This window comes from Bicyclus anynana, chromosome 11 (genome assembly GCF_947172395.1).
Source record: "Bicyclus anynana chromosome 11, ilBicAnyn1.1, whole genome shotgun sequence".
NCBI lineage: Eukaryota > Metazoa > Arthropoda > Insecta > Lepidoptera > Nymphalidae > Bicyclus > Bicyclus anynana.
The window spans coordinates 10,644,506-10,662,330 of record NC_069093.1 but is presented as its reverse complement, the minus strand read 5'-3'; the positions used below and the strand labels follow the sequence as shown (position 1 = coordinate 10,662,330).

Genomic DNA, 17,825 nt, shown 5'->3' with positions numbered 1-17,825 from the left:
TTCCATTGGGTCTGATATTAATCTTCTATATCTATCTATTATAATAAATCTTCAATTCTAGGTCACTTCTGTACGCGAAATATATTTCCAAAATAGCTATCAGGGGGTGACAAGTGATCGATACTGATGCCAAAAATGCAATCAGTAAAATTTTGGTCTGTCTGTCTGTTCGTTATAGAAACAAAAACTACTCAACGAATTTTAACAAAACTTGGTACAATTATTTTTACCTTGATACTCTTGAGTAGGTTATAGTATACTTATTATCACGCTACGATCAATAGGAGCAAAGCAGTGAAGGGAAATGTTGGGAAAACGGGAGAGGTTACTTAATTTATAGAGCGATACTACTGTAAGGGCAGGATTAAAGAGGTCTGAGGGCGGATGAAGTCGCGGGCGTCCGCTAGTAATAAATATAACCATAATAAAAATAAATCATCAATATTATTTAATTACTTACATTAAATAAGTTACGGAACCCTTGGTTCTAAGTTACATTACGCCGATGACCGATTTTTTTTAATTTAGGTAGGTACCTCACTGGCTGTGTAAATATCCCAGTAGGTATATATAGTAAAGACATCACTGAAATCGAGCACTTTATTTTAATATTCATCAAGATAACATTATATCTATTGTACTTAATACCCAAAAACATGCAAAAACTTACGTGTCTAATTTTGTTTGTGTTAGCTGTAATGGCTCAAGCGAAAAAACCCCAATACGATCTGGCAAATGGTTCAGCTCTGTTTGAGAAGTACATCAAAGACTACAACAAGGAATACAAGGACGAAGCCGACAAAGAAGTTCACTACCAAGAGTTTCTTAAATCTCTGAAGGCCATAAATGATTCCAATGCGGCAGACACTGACGCGACCTTCGATATTAATGAATTCTCTGACTACACTCCTGAGCAGAGGAAGAATTTGTTCGGAGCCAGAATCTTCTAAAGGTTGTCTGATTAAAAATTTTATAATTTTTTAAACTATTTTAATGTCGTATTGCAGGGTGTAAGCCTTCTATTAAGTCGTATAATATTGTAGTTCACAAGCGAACGCTCGCGACTCTGCTCGCATGAATATTTGTATATTTACCCGACTGCGTCAGAAGGAGGCTAAATGTTTTTCGAACGTATGTATGTGTGTATGTTTGTATGTATGTCCATTTCTTTGGCACGCCCTACAGCCCAAAAGGCTGGACGGATTTTGACAAATGAGGTGTCATTGAGTTTGTCAGAACTGTGGTTGTCAGAGACATAAGCTATATAAATTTTAAATTTTTAAAATGAACGTTAATGAAAAAAGGGGTGGGTAAGTTTTTTAAACTTTTCATAACAATATGGGTATCATATGAAGTTCGAAAAAAGGTCATTTCTAAAATATATATATTATGTTATCTACATATTACTGTTTTAACACAAAATATCAAAAAACCGACTGCCTAAGCGTTAGAACTGAAAAGAGAAATACAAGTATCATAATATAGATATACTCATAAAGTTCTGACTAAATTCTTTGTGGTTCTGCAGGCGAAACAAACAAGACTTTTTACGGGCAAAGAATGAAATAATGTTTGTTATCGCCTGCTGCAACGTAAAGAATTTAGTCAAAACTTTATACAGATATTGTGATACCTACTTGTTTTCTTTTTTTAGTTCATTAAGCAGTAGATTTTTGTTTTTTATATATATATTTTTTATTCAAGACATTTCTTTAGAAGTTATGTGCCAATAGCCAGATCGCTTGTTTGGTGAACATCAATTGACCGGACACTAAAGTGCGATAAATTTTAACTGTAGTTACCTCATAGTAAGAAAGCTGATTTGTTTTAATCTTTGTAAGTTAGTTAGTTAGCTTGACTACGATCTTACCTGATCGATTCAAGAATCGATTGAGTACACAACTCACAGAGTCACCAAGTTTACCTCTTTCTATTATTAGTAGATAACAAATTGGTTTTTTAAATAAATTGGATTTTTTTAATTTTCAGGAAAATGGTGTGAGGAATCAAGTCGACGAAATGATAACTTCACACAATAATAAATTATTATTAGTATTTTACCTTGTTGTTGTTATTATTATAATTTTAATGTATTTCCTATTTTTTTTTAACGTCATTGTTTTGTTACATTACTATAAAAATATTTAAATTGTAATTAAAAAAACAATATTTTTCTGTCTTTTCTCATAACAAAAAAAAAATAAAACAGTAGAGCCGTTTTGGTGACAAATTCTGTTATACATAAGTATATAGGTTTTTATATAAATATAACTTTTGTTTTAATAAATTGTTATGTCTACTTTTATTACCGTCAAATGTTCTTATTTTAAAATATTATACAAGTCACATATTGATATTGGAAAATGACTCGATAATTCACTTACATAATAAAAAAAATTATCAGCTCGGACGTGTTTTTTATGAGTTAGGTCTCTAACTCTATCTGTAGGTGTGTAATGGTGTTTGTTGGTTTTTTATACTTGATTTTTTTAACCCCGATATTGTCGATATTCACCTGCGTATGCGCGGTGAATTTACAAGATAGAGGTCCTTGGGTTCGATCCCCGGGGCAAGTTAAGGTTTTTCTAATTGATACAGGTCTGACTGGTGGGAGGCTTTGGCCGTTACCGGCAAGACGTACCGCCAAGTGATTTAGCGTTCCAGTACAATGTCGTCTCAAAACCTAAATGGGTGTGGATTTTCATCCTATGCCTAACAAGTTAGCCCGCTTTCATCTTATATTGCATCGCCACTTCATCACCGTCAGGTGAGATTGCTGTCAAGTGCTTACATGCAAAGTATAAAAATAAAGAAATCTAATGTTAATGATAATGGCAGAAACCGATTGTTTTAACCACGATCCATGCAACTGGGTCGAAATATCGACATTAAAAATCTCGTCGTTTTATCGTGGCATGTACCCGTTTAAATAAATAATATTCATTATGTACAACCACGAAGTAAGTTTAAAATCACGTACATACTTTTTAACCGACTTCAAAAAAAGGAGGAGGTTCTCAATTCGTCTGCATGTTTTTTTTTGTTTGTATGTTACCTGATTACTCGAAGACGCCTGGACCGATTTGAATAATTTTTTTTTTGTTTATAAGGGTACACTTCTGAGGTGATCCCATTGTCACCATTGCAGAATCTGCTAATGGGATCCTGGAGAAATCGAGGGGAACTTTCAAAAAACCAGTGTTGTGTTAATTTAAGCCATTTCTGAAAGAGTTACATGAAAATACACTGTCTGAAAAACCTAAATCTTTATGATATTCTTACATGGCTTGAATTAATACATCATTGGGCTAGCACCGCCTTCAAACTGATCATCAGTTAGAACATAATATGATACATAGAACTTAGTATGATGTTATTTTTCGCTTTTAGTTTAGTCAGTATGTTTTATGTTTTCAAGTCGGTTGAATTTTTTTCAATAAAACTTTTTAGTGTACCTAATTGTTTCTGACAGGCAGTTAAAAACAGTACCTGTTTGCTAATGGCTATTACTAAGAAAATTTCTTATGAAGTCCTCAGTTCGGAAGTTGTTGGTGGTAAACCCTCCCCCCCACCTGCCTCGGAGAAGACTTTAAAACAATCGGTTTCTGCCATTATCATTAACATTAGATTTCTTTATTTTTATACTTTGCATGTAAGCACTTGACAGCAATCTCACCTGACGGTGATGAAGTGGCGATGCAATATAAGATGAAAGCGGGCTAACTTGTTAGGCATAGGATGAAAATCCACACCCATTTAGGTTTTGAGACGACATTGTACTGGAACGCTAAATCACTTGGCGGTACGTCTTGCCGGTAACGGCCAAAGCCTCCCACCAGTCAGACCTGTATCAATTAGAAAAACCTTAACTTGCCCCGGGGATCGAACCCAAGGACCTCTATCTTGTAAATTCACCGCGCATACGCAGGTGAATATCGACAATATCGGGGTTAAAAAAATCAAGTATAAAAAACCAACAAACACCATTACACACCTACAGATAGAGTTAGAGACCTAACTCATAAAAAACACGTCCGAGCTGATAATTTTTTTTATTATGTAAGTGAATTATCGAGTCATTTTCCAATATCAATATGTGACTTGTATAATATTTTAAAATAAGAACATTTGACGGTAATAAAAGTAGACATAACAATTTATTAAAACAAAAGTTATATTTATATAAAAACCTATATACTTATGTATAACAGAATTTGTCACCAAAACGGCTCTACTGTTTTATTTTTTTTTTGTTATGAGAAAAGACAGAAAAATATTGTTTTTTTAATTACAATTTAAATATTTTTATAGTAATGTAACAAAACAATGACGTTAAAAAAAAATAGGAAATACATTAAAATTATAATAATAACAACAACAAGGTAAAATACTAATAATAATTTATTATTGTGTGAAGTTATCATTTCGTCGACTTGATTCCTCACACCATTTTCCTGAAAATTAAAAAAATCCAATTTATTTAAAAAACCAATTTGTTATCTACTAATAATAGAAAGAGGTAAACTTGGTGACTCTGTGAGTTGTGTACTCAATCGATTCTTGAATCGATCAGGTAAGATCGTAGTCAAGCTAACTAACTAACTTACAAAGATTAAAACAAATCAGCTTTCTTACTATGAGGTAACTACAGTTAAAATTTATCGCACTTTAGTGTCCGGTCAATTGATGTTCACCAAACAAGCGATCTGGCTATTGGCACATAACTTCTAAAGAAATGTCTTGAATAAAAAATATATATATAAAAAACAAAAATCTACTGCTTAATGAACTAAAAAAAGAAAACAAGTAGGTATCACAATATCTGTATAAAGTTTTGACTAAATTCTTTACGTTGCAGCAGGCGATAACAAACATTATTTCATTCTTTGCCCGTAAAAAGTCTTGTTTGTTTCGCCTGCAGAACCACAAAGAATTTAGTCAGAACTTTATGAGTATATCTATATTATGATACTTGTATTTCTCTTTTCAGTTCTAACGCTTAGGCAGTCGGTTTTTTGATATTTTGTGTTAAAACAGTAATATGTAGATAACATAATATATATATTTTAGAAATGACCTTTTTTCGAACTTCATATGATACCCATATTGTTATGAAAAGTTTAAAAAACTTACCCACCCCTTTTTTCATTAACGTTCATTTTAAAAATTTAAAATTTATATAGCTTATGTCTCTGACAACCACAGTTCTGACAAACTCAATGACACCTCATTTGTCAAAATCCGTCCAGCCTTTTGGGCTGTAGGGCGTGCCAAAGAAATGGACATACATACAAACATACACACATACATACGTTCGAAAAACATTTAGCCTCCTTCTGACGCAGTCGGGTAAATATACAAATATTCATGCGAGCAGAGTCGCGAGCGTTCGCTTGTGAACTACAATATTATACGACTTAATAGAAGGCTTACACCCTGCAATACGACATTAAAATAGTTTAAAAAATTATAAAATTTTTAATCAGACAACCTTTAGAAGATTCTGGCTCCGAACAAATTCTTCCTCTGCTCAGGAGTGTAGTCAGAGAATTCATTAATATCGAAGGTCGCGTCAGTGTCTGCCGCATTGGAATCATTTATGGCCTTCAGAGATTTAAGAAACTCTTGGTAGTGAACTTCTTTGTCGGCTTCGTCCTTGTATTCCTTGTTGTAGTCTTTGATGTACTTCTCAAACAGAGCTGAACCATTTGCCAGATCGTATTGGGGTTTTTTCGCTTGAGCCATTACAGCTAACACAAACAAAATTAGACACGTAAGTTTTTGCATGTTTTTAGGTATTAAGTACAATAGATATAATGTTATCTAGATGAATATTAAAATAAAGTGCTCGATTTCAGTGATGTCTTTACTATATATACACCTACTGGGATATTTACAAAGCCAGTGAGGTACCTACCTAAATTAAAAAAAATCGGTCATCGGCGTGATGTAACTTAGAACCAAGGGTTCCGTAATTTATTTAATGTAAGTAATTAAGTAATATTGATGATTTATTTTTATTATGGTTATATTTATTACTAGCGGACGCCCGCGACTTCATCCGCCCTCAGACCTCTTTAATCCTGCCCTTACAGTAGTATCGCTCTATAAATTAAGTAACCTCTCCCGTTTTCCCAACATTTCCCTTCACTGCTTTGCTCCTATTGATCGTAGCGTGATAATAAGTTTTTTTTTTTTTTTTTTTCTGTTTGAGTAGGTGCCGATAGCTCCCTGCGGAACCACTACGGCGTCACCGGGGGGGTTGGGCGAGCGCAGAAGCATCGCCTGATGTGACCCGAAGGCTGAAAGAAAGATAGAGGACGGAACGGCTCTCTAAGGGCGTCTCCTATGAGACTCGGACCTCGGCTTAGAAGGCCATTCTGGAGGAGGTAACCGTGACCTGAGTGAATCAGTCCGGACGCCCCCAAGATCGTGAGTTAGAAAACCCACGTCCGGGTGACGTTAGATATCGGGGACCTCGTCTTCGCCGGCGAAGACGCTGTGTAGCTTGTGATTGTGTTACCTGGGAAGCATTGTCGGTTGTTATGTCATCGTCTGGATCGTAAAGGACGTTCTTGGGACGCCTCTGCTTGCAGTTAGCGTTTAGGTTGGGAGTGTAATTGCAGGCCTCAACCACTAGTTGGTTGGGATGGATGGCAGCTCTGTCAAAATAGTTTTGAGAGAGCTGTTTCATGTACTTAGCTATTGTCGGTAATTCTAGATCTCTATGGAGGTCATTATTGCGTAAAAACCACGGCGCGCCCGTGATTTGATGCAGAAAACGATTCTGTAGGGTTTGAAGCGGCCTAAGGGTCGCTTTGGGACGGTGGGCAAACACTACACTAGCGTAGGTTAAGATCGGACGGATCGTAGTTTTATAAAGCGTTAGCTTTGAGCGGAGGGACAATTTACTTTTCTTATTTATCATAGCGTAAAGGCGGTGCATTACGTATGCGGCCTTTTTTCTCGCTTTGTTAACGTGCATGGAGAAGCTCATGCGGTTATCGAAGGTAACGCCTAGGTACTTGGCAGTACGTTGCCAGGGGATGGGTGCCCCGTAAAGGGAGACTTCTTTGAGTCCGGACTTGAGACGGGAGACCGCTTTGCCGGTGAAAAGCACGGCTGCGCTTTTCTCTGGGTTGACTTCTATACGCCAAAGGCGGAACCAGTTACCTATAATGTTTACCGCCTTCTGGAGGCGGGCTCTAATGTGGACCCGGTTTACTGCCGTCGCGTACAGTGCGGTGTCGTCCGCAAACTGGGCGACGTGTACGCCCGGGTGGTCGGTGGGAATGTCGCTTGTGAAGAGCGAGTATAAAAGCGGGGAGAGCACGGAGCCCTGAGGGACTCCTGCGCGAATCTGTCTGGGTGAAGAGAGAGTGCCGTCTATACGGTACCTGAAGGTGCGGTTGGACAGAAAGCTGTGTAGCAAGCGTACCATTTTGTTTGGTACGCCGAAACGGTTTAGTTTGAATATCAAGCCTTCGTGCCAGACGCGGTCAACCGCTTTAGCTACGTCAAAGAAGAGCGCCCCGGTGGCGATGGGGTTATGAAATGTATTAAAACCGGTTAGAATGTGCTCCGTGAGGCGGTGCACTTGATGAACACATGAGTGTTTACATCGAAATCCAAACTGTTGTTTGATGAGAAGTTGCTTTTCATCGCAAATGGCTTTGAGACGATTCAAAATGATTATCTCATACACCTTGCCAATGGTGTTGAGAAGACTAATTGGGCGGTAGCTAGTCGGGAGGTCGCGGGGTTTACCCGGCTTGTGGATGCCAATGACCGTGGCTTCTTTCCATGCGTCTGGGAAGGCGCAGTGAGCTAGGAGAACATTGAAGATGTTCACCAGGAGGTTGATTATCTGGACCGGGAGAAGCTTTAAAGCTTTGTTGCTAATCGTATCAGGCCCCGGAGCCTTCTTTTTGCGCAAGCCCTTGATAACCGCAGAGACTTCCTCGCATGACGTAGGGGTAATTTCGACTCCGTCCGGGGGGCGAGATAAGATAGAAGTGAGTTCGGACTTCACTTTTTTCGCGTGTGATTTTACAAATGCCGTAGTGCTTGGAGTGCACTGGGCTTCCAGACTGTCGGCTAGGCATTCGGCCTTATCGATGTCCTCGATCGCGTTTGGGAGGCCAGGGCGTTTGAGAGGTGGGGTGGCTGCGAGGCGGTCGGCTTTGAGATATCTTGCCACGTCGTAGAAGGCTACGTGCGATGGCTCGAGCTCTCTCAGTCGGTCGTCCATTGTCTGTCATAACGCCAGCGCAAGCGACGCTTGCACCGTCTTCCGAGAGTCCAAAGAAGACTCGCGTTTTGTCGGGTCGGTTCAGATTCGTAGCGTCTTTGCTGTGCGTTTCTATCCGTTAGTAGGGCCCGTAGGTCCGACGACAAGGGGGCCTTGCTGAAGGCAGGGACCTCCTTGGTGCAATCTTTTATTGCTTCGCGAATATGGCCATTTAGGTTCGAAGAAGCTGCGAGCGCTTCGCCTAACGTTTCTATCTCGTCAGGAATTTGATCTAGGTGCTGTGAAGCCAAGGACTTGAGACGCTCAGACAGTCTCCCGTAATTAATTATAGTTTTGGTTGGGGGGGTCGTGGAGGGCGGGGGGCCAAGCTGGAGTATAACTGGTCTGTGGTCCGAGTCCGAGGCCAGATCCGAGAACACCTCCAAAGGACTCACTTCAAGAGTGATGTTCTTTAGGAGTGCCAGATCCAGTACGCTCGGAGTTTGGTTTCGTGTGTCCGTCAGTCTCGGGTAACGTGTTGGTTTGTCGGGGGTGAGCAAAATGAAATTAGCATCGTCGCGGTCAGTCAGTCTTCTTAGAGTGTTGCCGCTAGTGTTATTATAAGCGTTGAGCCAACTTGTATGTTTAGCGTTAAAGTCACCGGCCAAAATGACGGAGTCACTTAAGGAGAGGAGTGTCTGAATGTCACTCTCTAAGAGACGTTTACCGCAGGGTTGGTAAACTGAAACCAGTGTGATCGGCGGATGGCCGGTCATACTGACCTGACATACTGAGACTTCCATGTTAGTAAGCTCGGGAGCAAGCAAGAGGAGTGCAGTGAAGAGCCCTTCTGTGATATATAGCTGTACCTCCCTTCCTTTGGGTGGTCCGGTCGTTTCTAATCATTAGGTAATTCCCTATTTTGGGATCGCGAAGGCTAGGTTTCAAGAAGGTCTCTTGCACCAGAAAGATGTCCGGTTTGTGGTCGCTTATCCATTCGCGGACCTCGAGTAATTTATCGGTGAGCCCGTCTGCATTGAAGAAGCCGACAGTCAGGGAATGTGGTTTTAATCTACCGTTGTGAGCCATTTAGAAAATTTTTATAGTTTTCGATCGCGCGGAGCATGATACTGTGCTCGCCTATTGCCCTTAGGGGGTCTACTTTATATTTCTCAATGAAGAGATCGTATTCTTCCATACGGAATACATCCGAGAAGGAGTGAGTCGCGTATGAAGGTTTCGACGAGGCTTGAGGGGCCGAGAGAGGGGGTTGGGCCGCAGGAGCGGCCCTCGGGGGCTGTTTGGCGACCGGAGAAGCCGGTGCCGCACTAGGAGCGTTAGGCGCTCCGTACAATGGCTTGTTCCAAGCGTTGGTGGTAGGCACCGGCGCTGGAACAAACCTGTGAGCGGGCTTTTTGGGTGCCGCCGGTTTGCGGCCCGCTGCCCTGCCCCTTCGCTTGCCTGGCTGTGGGGCCTTCCGGCATCCGCGATAGTTCGCGGGATGGCCGGCTTCGCCGCACAGCACGCAGCTTGGGGGCACTTCAGCGATCCGTTCCTTGCGGGGACAATCTATCGTGCCGTGATCTCCCAGGCACTTAACGCACCTGGGACGGGCAAAACAATTCCTTTGAGAGTGTCCATAGGTCTGGCATCTATGACATTGACCTATGCGGCCACGGTTGTTGGGCTTCTCAAAGGAGAGGCCAGAGAGGTGGCATATCGCCTTCAAGTTGTATATCCTCTTGCCCTCAGGAGAGAGCTCGAGGATCAGTAGACAGAGGTCTAGCGGCTCTTTTGAGCGTGATCGGTACATTCGGTGTACCTCCTGGACGGGGAGATCCTGTTTAAGCAGGTCGGCTTTGATGAGCTCAGTATCAAGCTCCTTGGGGAGACCGCGGACTACTACGCGGAGGACTCGCTCATCGCTCAGAGCGTAAGTGTGATAGCCTATTGAGTTTGACCTCAATAAAGCTGTCAGACGCCTATGGTCACCGGATGACTCGCATTCCGCACGAATACCTAAGGTGGCAAGCTGGGCGTTTGGAATAGGGATATTGTTTTTTATTAGCATGGGGACAATTTTGTTTGCCCATGCGTCCTTGTCCCTAATAAACATTGGGGGGATCTTCTCCTTGCGAGGTTCCTCCATAGGAGAGTCCTCACTTTCGGAGTCTGAATCGGATAAGGTTTGTGACCGAGCTTGGCTCTCGGTCACAGTGACCTTGCTAGTGGTAGTGGGCTGAGCGTCGGTTTTAGTAGCCTTTCGCCGTTTTCGATTACTTACGACGACGGTGAAGCCATCGTCAACTGGAGCCGGTGAGCCCTGCGACTCTGGGATATCGCAAATGTCCATGGCGGAAGGCCTATGGACCGTGTTGGTCGGAGTGCGAGTCATAGATTCGCGGGAGGGTGGCAAAGTGCCCTTTGGGTGGGCTGAGGGCCCGGGGAGCGCGTTAGGCGCGCTAGGCCCTACGGACGGAGCCGGAATCGGTGTTGCCGGGCGACCCGAGGCCGAGACACGTGGGTCGCAGGCCGCGGATTGGCTGCCCAGCGGCGGGCGCACTACCTGAGCAGGTAGCACGTGGCGCTGGGTCACGAGTGGCGCGGGGGTTGCGGGGATAGCGGGGGACGCGGCGGCATTTCCCGGAAGGGGACTACCTGATTGGGGTTGACTTTGAGTCAAAGTCACGGTTTGAGACGCAATCGGTTGCGAAGACATAAAACTTTCCAGATAGCCTGGAAATTTAACTCGGAGGTCCTTGAAGAGGGCCTCCAAGTACGGCGGCGGAACGGAGTTGGGGTCCATAGTGGACCCCGGAACTAACAGGGCCTCCCCACCGGGGCGGGGAGGTGAGTACCTACTGTGTGGCCCTAGTGGTCCACGCCTTTAGGTGACGTGGGTGTACCTACTCTTATTCTAGTGTACTCACGGACCGGAACCACTTAACTACACTAGAACAACGCAGAACACAACACAACACAGCACAACGAAATCGGTGGTCAAGACAGTACTAGAAAAACTAGCACCCTCTCAAAAGAAGAACCAATATTGGTGGCCTCCACCGTGGGATCGAAAACCTGCATAGGCGAGGACAGACGACCGCACGGGACGGCTGCCAAGATCGGAGTGAGATAATAAGTATACTATAACCTACTCAAGAGTATCAAGGTAAAAATAATTGTAGCAAGTTTTGTTAAAATTCGTTGAGTAGTTTTTGTTTCTATAACGAACAGACAGACAGACCAAAATTTTACTGATTGCATTTTTGGCATCAGTATCGATCACTTGTCACCCCCTGATAGCTATTTTGGAAATATATTTCGCGTACAGAAGTGACCTAGAATTGAAGATTTATTATAATAGATAGATATAGAAGATTAATATCAGACCCAATGGAATACAAACTGTTATAGCTGTTTCGAAATTATTATTATTAAATTATTAAGTATTAGGTTTTCTTAATTGGTCTAGGTCTAGCTGGTGGGAGACTTCGGCCGTGGCTAATCACCACCCTACCGGCAAAGACGTACCGCCACGTGATTTAGCGTTACGGTACGATGCAGTGTACGATGGCAAACCGAATGGGGTGTGGATCTCCATCCTTCTCCTAACAAGTTAGCCCGCTTCCATCTTAGATAGCATCATCACAAATCATCAGTTGAGATTGTAGTCATATCCCTTGACTGCAGTCTCAACTGATGAAAAGTCATTGTAAAGTGACTTGTAAAGAATAAAAAAAAATACATAGTTTTTTTTGCAACAAATTCACCTTTGACTATGATCTCACATTGTGTTAATGTTGTTTCAATTTTTATTTTATTTCACGTCGAAAGCTTATATGTGTAAGCTTGCGAAGTCTCCTGTTAAGTAATTAATCTAAAAACTCGATAACTTCCTGACAAAAACAGTCTGATGGACAACAAGATTATGCTAGGGCCAGTTTTTTCGTTACAGAACCCTAAAAGTGCTAAAATTAACTTGTTTGTGCTCAGCCGAGGTAGAGGAAAACCCCGATTATAACATAAATGACGTACTGCTTTTATTTGCAAAGTTAATTCGAGACTAGGTGCCATGTAAACCAAGTTTGAAGATAAAAATTAATTCGAATGCCTAGCGTTTCTGGTATTTAAGTTCACTTGATGTTAAATGCGCTGCTCACCAAGGAATTTAACTAAACACTAATGACACTGGCAGTATGTAATTAGTGGTGAAGGGTTTTTTATTTAAACGCATACTATTCTCAGGATATACTTGGTTGAATAGACAAATTATATCTAGGTATACTAATATTAGCTAAAGAGTTTGTTTGTTTGTTTGGTTGAACGCGTTAATCTCAGGAACTACTGCCCCGATTTGAAAAATTATTTCAGTGTTAGATAGCCTATTTATCGAGGAAGGCTATAGGCTATATATTATCACGCTAAGACCAATAGCGGAGCACCAATGAAGAATGTTCAAAATCGGGGGATTTTTTCCTATTGAGAGCCTACGCTGCGTGCGCTGCTGCGTAAACAGTAAAAGTTTCGCAAAAATCATGTATGACAGAATTGTTCCTCTTTAAAAGTTCTAAAAATTCAGTGACTGCAGGATTCCTGAAAAACAGAAAACCACGCGTACGAAGTCGTAGGCGTCCGCTAGTATATTTTATTTTTTATTTTTTTCTGATTTTTTTATATTACTTACTAAACAATAATTTCTGATTTTTTATATTACTTACTAAATTTAAAGCTTCTATGTCTTCTGAAGTGCCTTAGAGTTTTGAGGATCGGTCAGTCAGTAAGTAATAAAATTAGGAAACTTTGACTAGTTATAATTCCTACAGTATTCGTTAAAATTTAATACAATTATACAAAGACTGCTTGTGTACTGAAAATTCAAGATTCTGGTTTCATACACAACGAAGTTATAGAGGGTCGAAAATGGATTGAATTGCTTCGAGAAGAAAAGTATAATACGGCTGTGTCGTTTTTTTTTTTTGCTTGACTTGCGGGGGCACTGCCGTGTCCCCAGATATACTGACAGTCTTTTTGTGTGAAGTTTGCCCTCCTATTCTGAGAGACTCTTGCTCAACAATGAACCATATATGGATTGTTAACAAAGATGATGATGATGATCATAATAAAAGAAAGTAGGATTGTTTTAATAATTTATTATACTTAAAAACACTTTTACCCTAGATACTTAAGCTATTTTTCCTGAAACAAAAAGAAAAACTGTTAATTATTATTGTTGTAGACCTTTCAATATAAAAAATAATTTAAAATAAATAAATTTTGAATAATTTTACTTAATTTAAATTCTTTATTACACACCATATAGTAGATAACAACAATTAAAACCAAATAACATATAAAAGAAACACATAATCTAAAACTTACCAGTAGCGTGCAAAGGCGGCCTTATGGCTAAAGCGAACTCTACCAGATAAATTTTGGAGAGAAAAAATACTAAACGGGTTGGGTCCTAAAAGCTCTTCAGATGAAATACAATAATGCACACAAAAAATAAATTAAAATTTACTAACAAGAAAGTATTTAAGTCAGGAACAGTATTTTAGAAAAACGAACATTTTCTTTTGAAAAATGGAACCATTCCATCAATATTTTCTTATGACGTTGTCACGTTTAACTATCGTCAGTAAACCGACTTTACAGACAACCGTTTTTTTATATATTTATTCTCAAGGGAACGTGAACTACGCGGGCAAAACCGCGGGGCATCGGCTAAGTTATTAATGAGTTTTTTCTAGGCTCATATTAGACTAAGGCGCCCTCGTAACTTTAATTATAATACTGTATGATTTATTTTTAAAAAGAGCGACTGTTGAGTTTCTTGCTGGTTCTTCTCAACAGAACCTGCCTTCCGAACCTTGTTACTTACTATACAAAGTAGTCAACTGACGTTTCAAACGTGCTTGTAAACAGAGCCTACTTGAAATAAATGAATTTTGAATTTCGAATTTTAATTTTAAGTTTTCGACTTTATTTATCCCCTTTAACTACCTGATGTTTAAAAAGTGCAATTGAAAAAAACTTTGAATAATTATAATATTGATAGATATGTAATAAAATTACATTGAAGTTTAATTAAATATCTTTAATAAATACTATCAATCTCATTAAAATTAATTGTGTTAGACAGAGATAGATAGAAATGAATTCGAAGCCCACATTAGCGAGATTTAAAATCATTGTTACAAAATAGCCCTACTAATATTTATATAGTAAAGAGGCAAACCCTGAACCCTGGGATATTAAAACTGCCGAATAATGCAGAATATTAAATAGCATTGTAAATAATGGCTATATAAATAAAGTAAATAAGTTTCATTCAAACTTTTTTCAGTAGATTCTGTATTTCGAACTAAAGTAGAACAACAAACAGACAAAGAAATTAATAAAAGTGCTAGTATACTAAGCCTTATTGAAATAAACGTATTTTAATTAGGTTTAGTTTATATAATATGTATGTTTGATTAGAATAAAATATCACCTATTCATTTCGCCTAAATCCGTGTAAATTCTTCCTCTGCTCGGGAGTATAATCAGCAAGTGCATTGATATCGAACGTTGCACCGGAGTTTGCAGCATTCGCTTTGTTTATGACCTCTAATGATTTGAGAAACTCTTGGTAGTGGACCTCTTTGTCGGCTTCATCCTCGTATACCTTGTTGAAATCCTTGATAAACTTTGCAAACAGAGCTGGTCCATCTGTCAAATCGTATTGGGGTTTCTTGTCTTCTGCTTGAGCCATTACAGCCACCACAAATAAAGTTAACAACGTCAGTTTTTGCATGACGTCCTTGTATTGTTACTAACACAAATACGAGTTAAATGGTACGTTGAATGTTGCACAATGATTGAGTTAAAATGTTGTTTTTTCCTTATATACTCGGTCATGTAGCAACAATTTACTACTTAATTATATTATATTTGTACTTGAATATTATTGATGATACGTGTCATCAAAACCTTTATAAATAACCGTAGTGTTTGTCTGTAAGTTCAAAATAACTGTTTTATTAATTTATATTACTTGTTTGTATATCTGGAACAGTCTTTGTAAATGTTGGGTCAATTTTAATAGGACTTTAATAAAATGATAATGGAGGGCCACTTGTTGCTCAAAAACATTATTTATATTAACATTATGTATATTAACACACATAACCATGTAACAATCAGTCCGAATACTGGGTCTACAGAATCAGCAGTACTAGTATTTGGTAGGTAAATACCGTCAATATCGGGGCTTTAAAATCACCGTTTTATTTAGGTATATATTTCGTGAGGTCAAGTAAAAAAAACCAACAAACGCCATTACACACCTACAGATAAAGTTAAAGACACAAAGTAAAGAGCACGTTCGAGCTGCTGTTATTTTTTGTGAATTTTTCGAGTCATTTTCCGATATCAATATGTGACTTGCATAATATTTTAAAATAAGAACATTTTATGGTACTAAATATAGACATAACATAAAAAACGGAACGCTCGGCCTTCGGCCGCCCACTGTTTTGTAGCCCGGCCTTCGGCCGGGGGCTTATGATGGGGCCTCCGACCGTGACTATGGCTGAGCATTTTACCCAAGCGAAAAAAACGCGCGACCTTCGGCCGGGCACTTTATTGTACACGGGCCTCCGACCGTGGCTAAGGCTGGGCATTTTACCCAAGCACAAAAAACTTCGGCCGGGGGCTTATGATGGGACTATCGACCGTGGTTATGGCTAGGCATTTTACCCAAGCGAAAAAAACGCGCACTTTTATTGTATAGGGGTTATGATTTTGTATTTTTCATATATAAAAAATTCGAAAATGTAAATAGAAGGGGCGAAGGGTTCGAAAATGTACATCGATTTTAACGCGGACGAAGTCGCGGGCATCTGCTAGTATTTAATAAAAATTATAAGCCTTTATATGTACTAAAATATGTGACATGGTGTTGTGATAGCACTGCACCAAAACGACTCTAAAGCGTGTTAGACGTTACAGTATTCTGTAACAAAAATTTAAAAATACTTCTATCTATTGATAGAAGTAAAGTAAAGTTAAAAAACATTTACTTAGTCGAGGTTACTACAACATTGATGAGTTCCTTAATGATAAAGATGCTTGGAGGCCGTTGGATCAGCTTCCACCTTCACACAGAGAGTAAAACTATAAGAAATTGTAATTGTTATCAATTGTAAATTATAATACTGTATGACTTTTTCATTTCAAAAGAGCAACTGTTGAGTTTCTTGCCGGTATCTTCTCAGCAGAACCTCCTTCCGAACCAGTGGTAGAATCTTTACAAATAGTCAACTGACGTGTCAAAAGTGCTTGTAAACTGAGCCTACTTGAAATAAACGATTTTTGATTTGATTTGATTTGATAAGTATTTTTTTAATTGAATTTTTAAATATTTTTTTAGTAATGTAACAAAACAATATGAGTGTAATATAGGAAACACATAAAATTATAACAATAACAAGGTAATGAATGAATGAATTAATTAATGAAATATACTTTATTGTACACCGAAAATAATAACAACAAGCAAGAAATTAACTTAAAAACTAATGTACAATTGACCTTATCGCTAATGAGCGATCTCTTCCAGACAACCAATCGAATAAAAGAAAACAAATACAAGGAATAATGAATAAATACAAGTAACATACTATTAATAATTTATTATTGTGTGATATTATTATTTCGACGACTTTAGTTGTCGCACCATTTTCCTGAAATAATAAAAACAGCAGTTTAAAAAAAATATTATCTATAGATATCCTAATATTAAAAAGAGGTTCACAAATTCACAAACCTTACCTGGTTTGTGACTTGTGTTCTCAACCAATTAGTGAATATTTTTATTTTATTATTTTTGAGTCTCATTGGCTATTTTGCACCAGGGTCGGCCCGTCCATACGGCGAACGGAGCAGTCGTTCCAGGCGCCAAATCCTAGAGAGCGCCTAAATGATAATCCTACTCAACCGTAGACGGTGCAGCGCCTGATTTCAATCGGTCGCCCCAGAGTATGGTCGAGATCTTCGCGTTCCATTTTTACTTTATACTCATAATTTGGTATAGGTATTTACATATTATTAGGAACAAACAGGAGATGCGCCATAATTGGATCTCGCTCCATTCTAAAATTTACTTCGGACCGGCGCTGTTTTCCACCAAGAAAAGTGCCAAGTAGTGGAAATATGAGAAATCGAGCTTCATACTACCACGAATTTGAGGAATATTTTAAAAGATCGTATTCATTGCTGCCAATAAAATTACTCTGTGATCTGTCCATCTGGTAAAACCATAGAAACTGTATGGCTGCTTGCGAATCATCTTCTAATATTTACCCGAGTAATATAACTAAAAATCAGCTTTCATACTACTACTTAATACAGATTTCACACACTTTTAAGTATTCAGTCAACTGATTTCCTCCAAACAAATGGTATAAATTCAAAGGATAAATTGAACACTTGAACATTGGTTTCCGCGAAATTTATGTACTGCAATGTACATAAACAAAAAACAATTATTCATGCAAGCGGAGTCGTGAGCATTCGCTTGTGAACTACAATATACGACTTCATAGAAGGCTTC

At 39.2% G+C, this 17,825-nt stretch overlaps 2 long non-coding RNA genes across 2 annotated transcripts; one reads left to right on the top strand and one right to left on the bottom strand.

Moving 5' to 3' along the window:
- The first annotated feature begins 600 nt into the window (after positions 1 to 600).
- Positions 601 to 2,060, top strand: LOC112054333 (uncharacterized). Its single transcript, XR_002887441.2, has 2 exons — positions 601 to 952; positions 1,990 to 2,060. It is a non-coding gene; the product is annotated as an uncharacterized LOC112054333 (long non-coding RNA).
- An 11,304-nt stretch (positions 2,061 to 13,364) lies between these two features.
- On the bottom strand, positions 13,365 to 15,629 carry LOC128198484 (uncharacterized). Its single transcript, XR_008251246.1, has 2 exons — positions 14,724 to 15,629; positions 13,365 to 13,426 (listed from the first exon to the last, which is right to left on the bottom strand). It is a non-coding gene; the product is annotated as an uncharacterized LOC128198484 (long non-coding RNA).
- Positions 15,630 to 17,825: the final 2,196 nt, after the last annotated feature.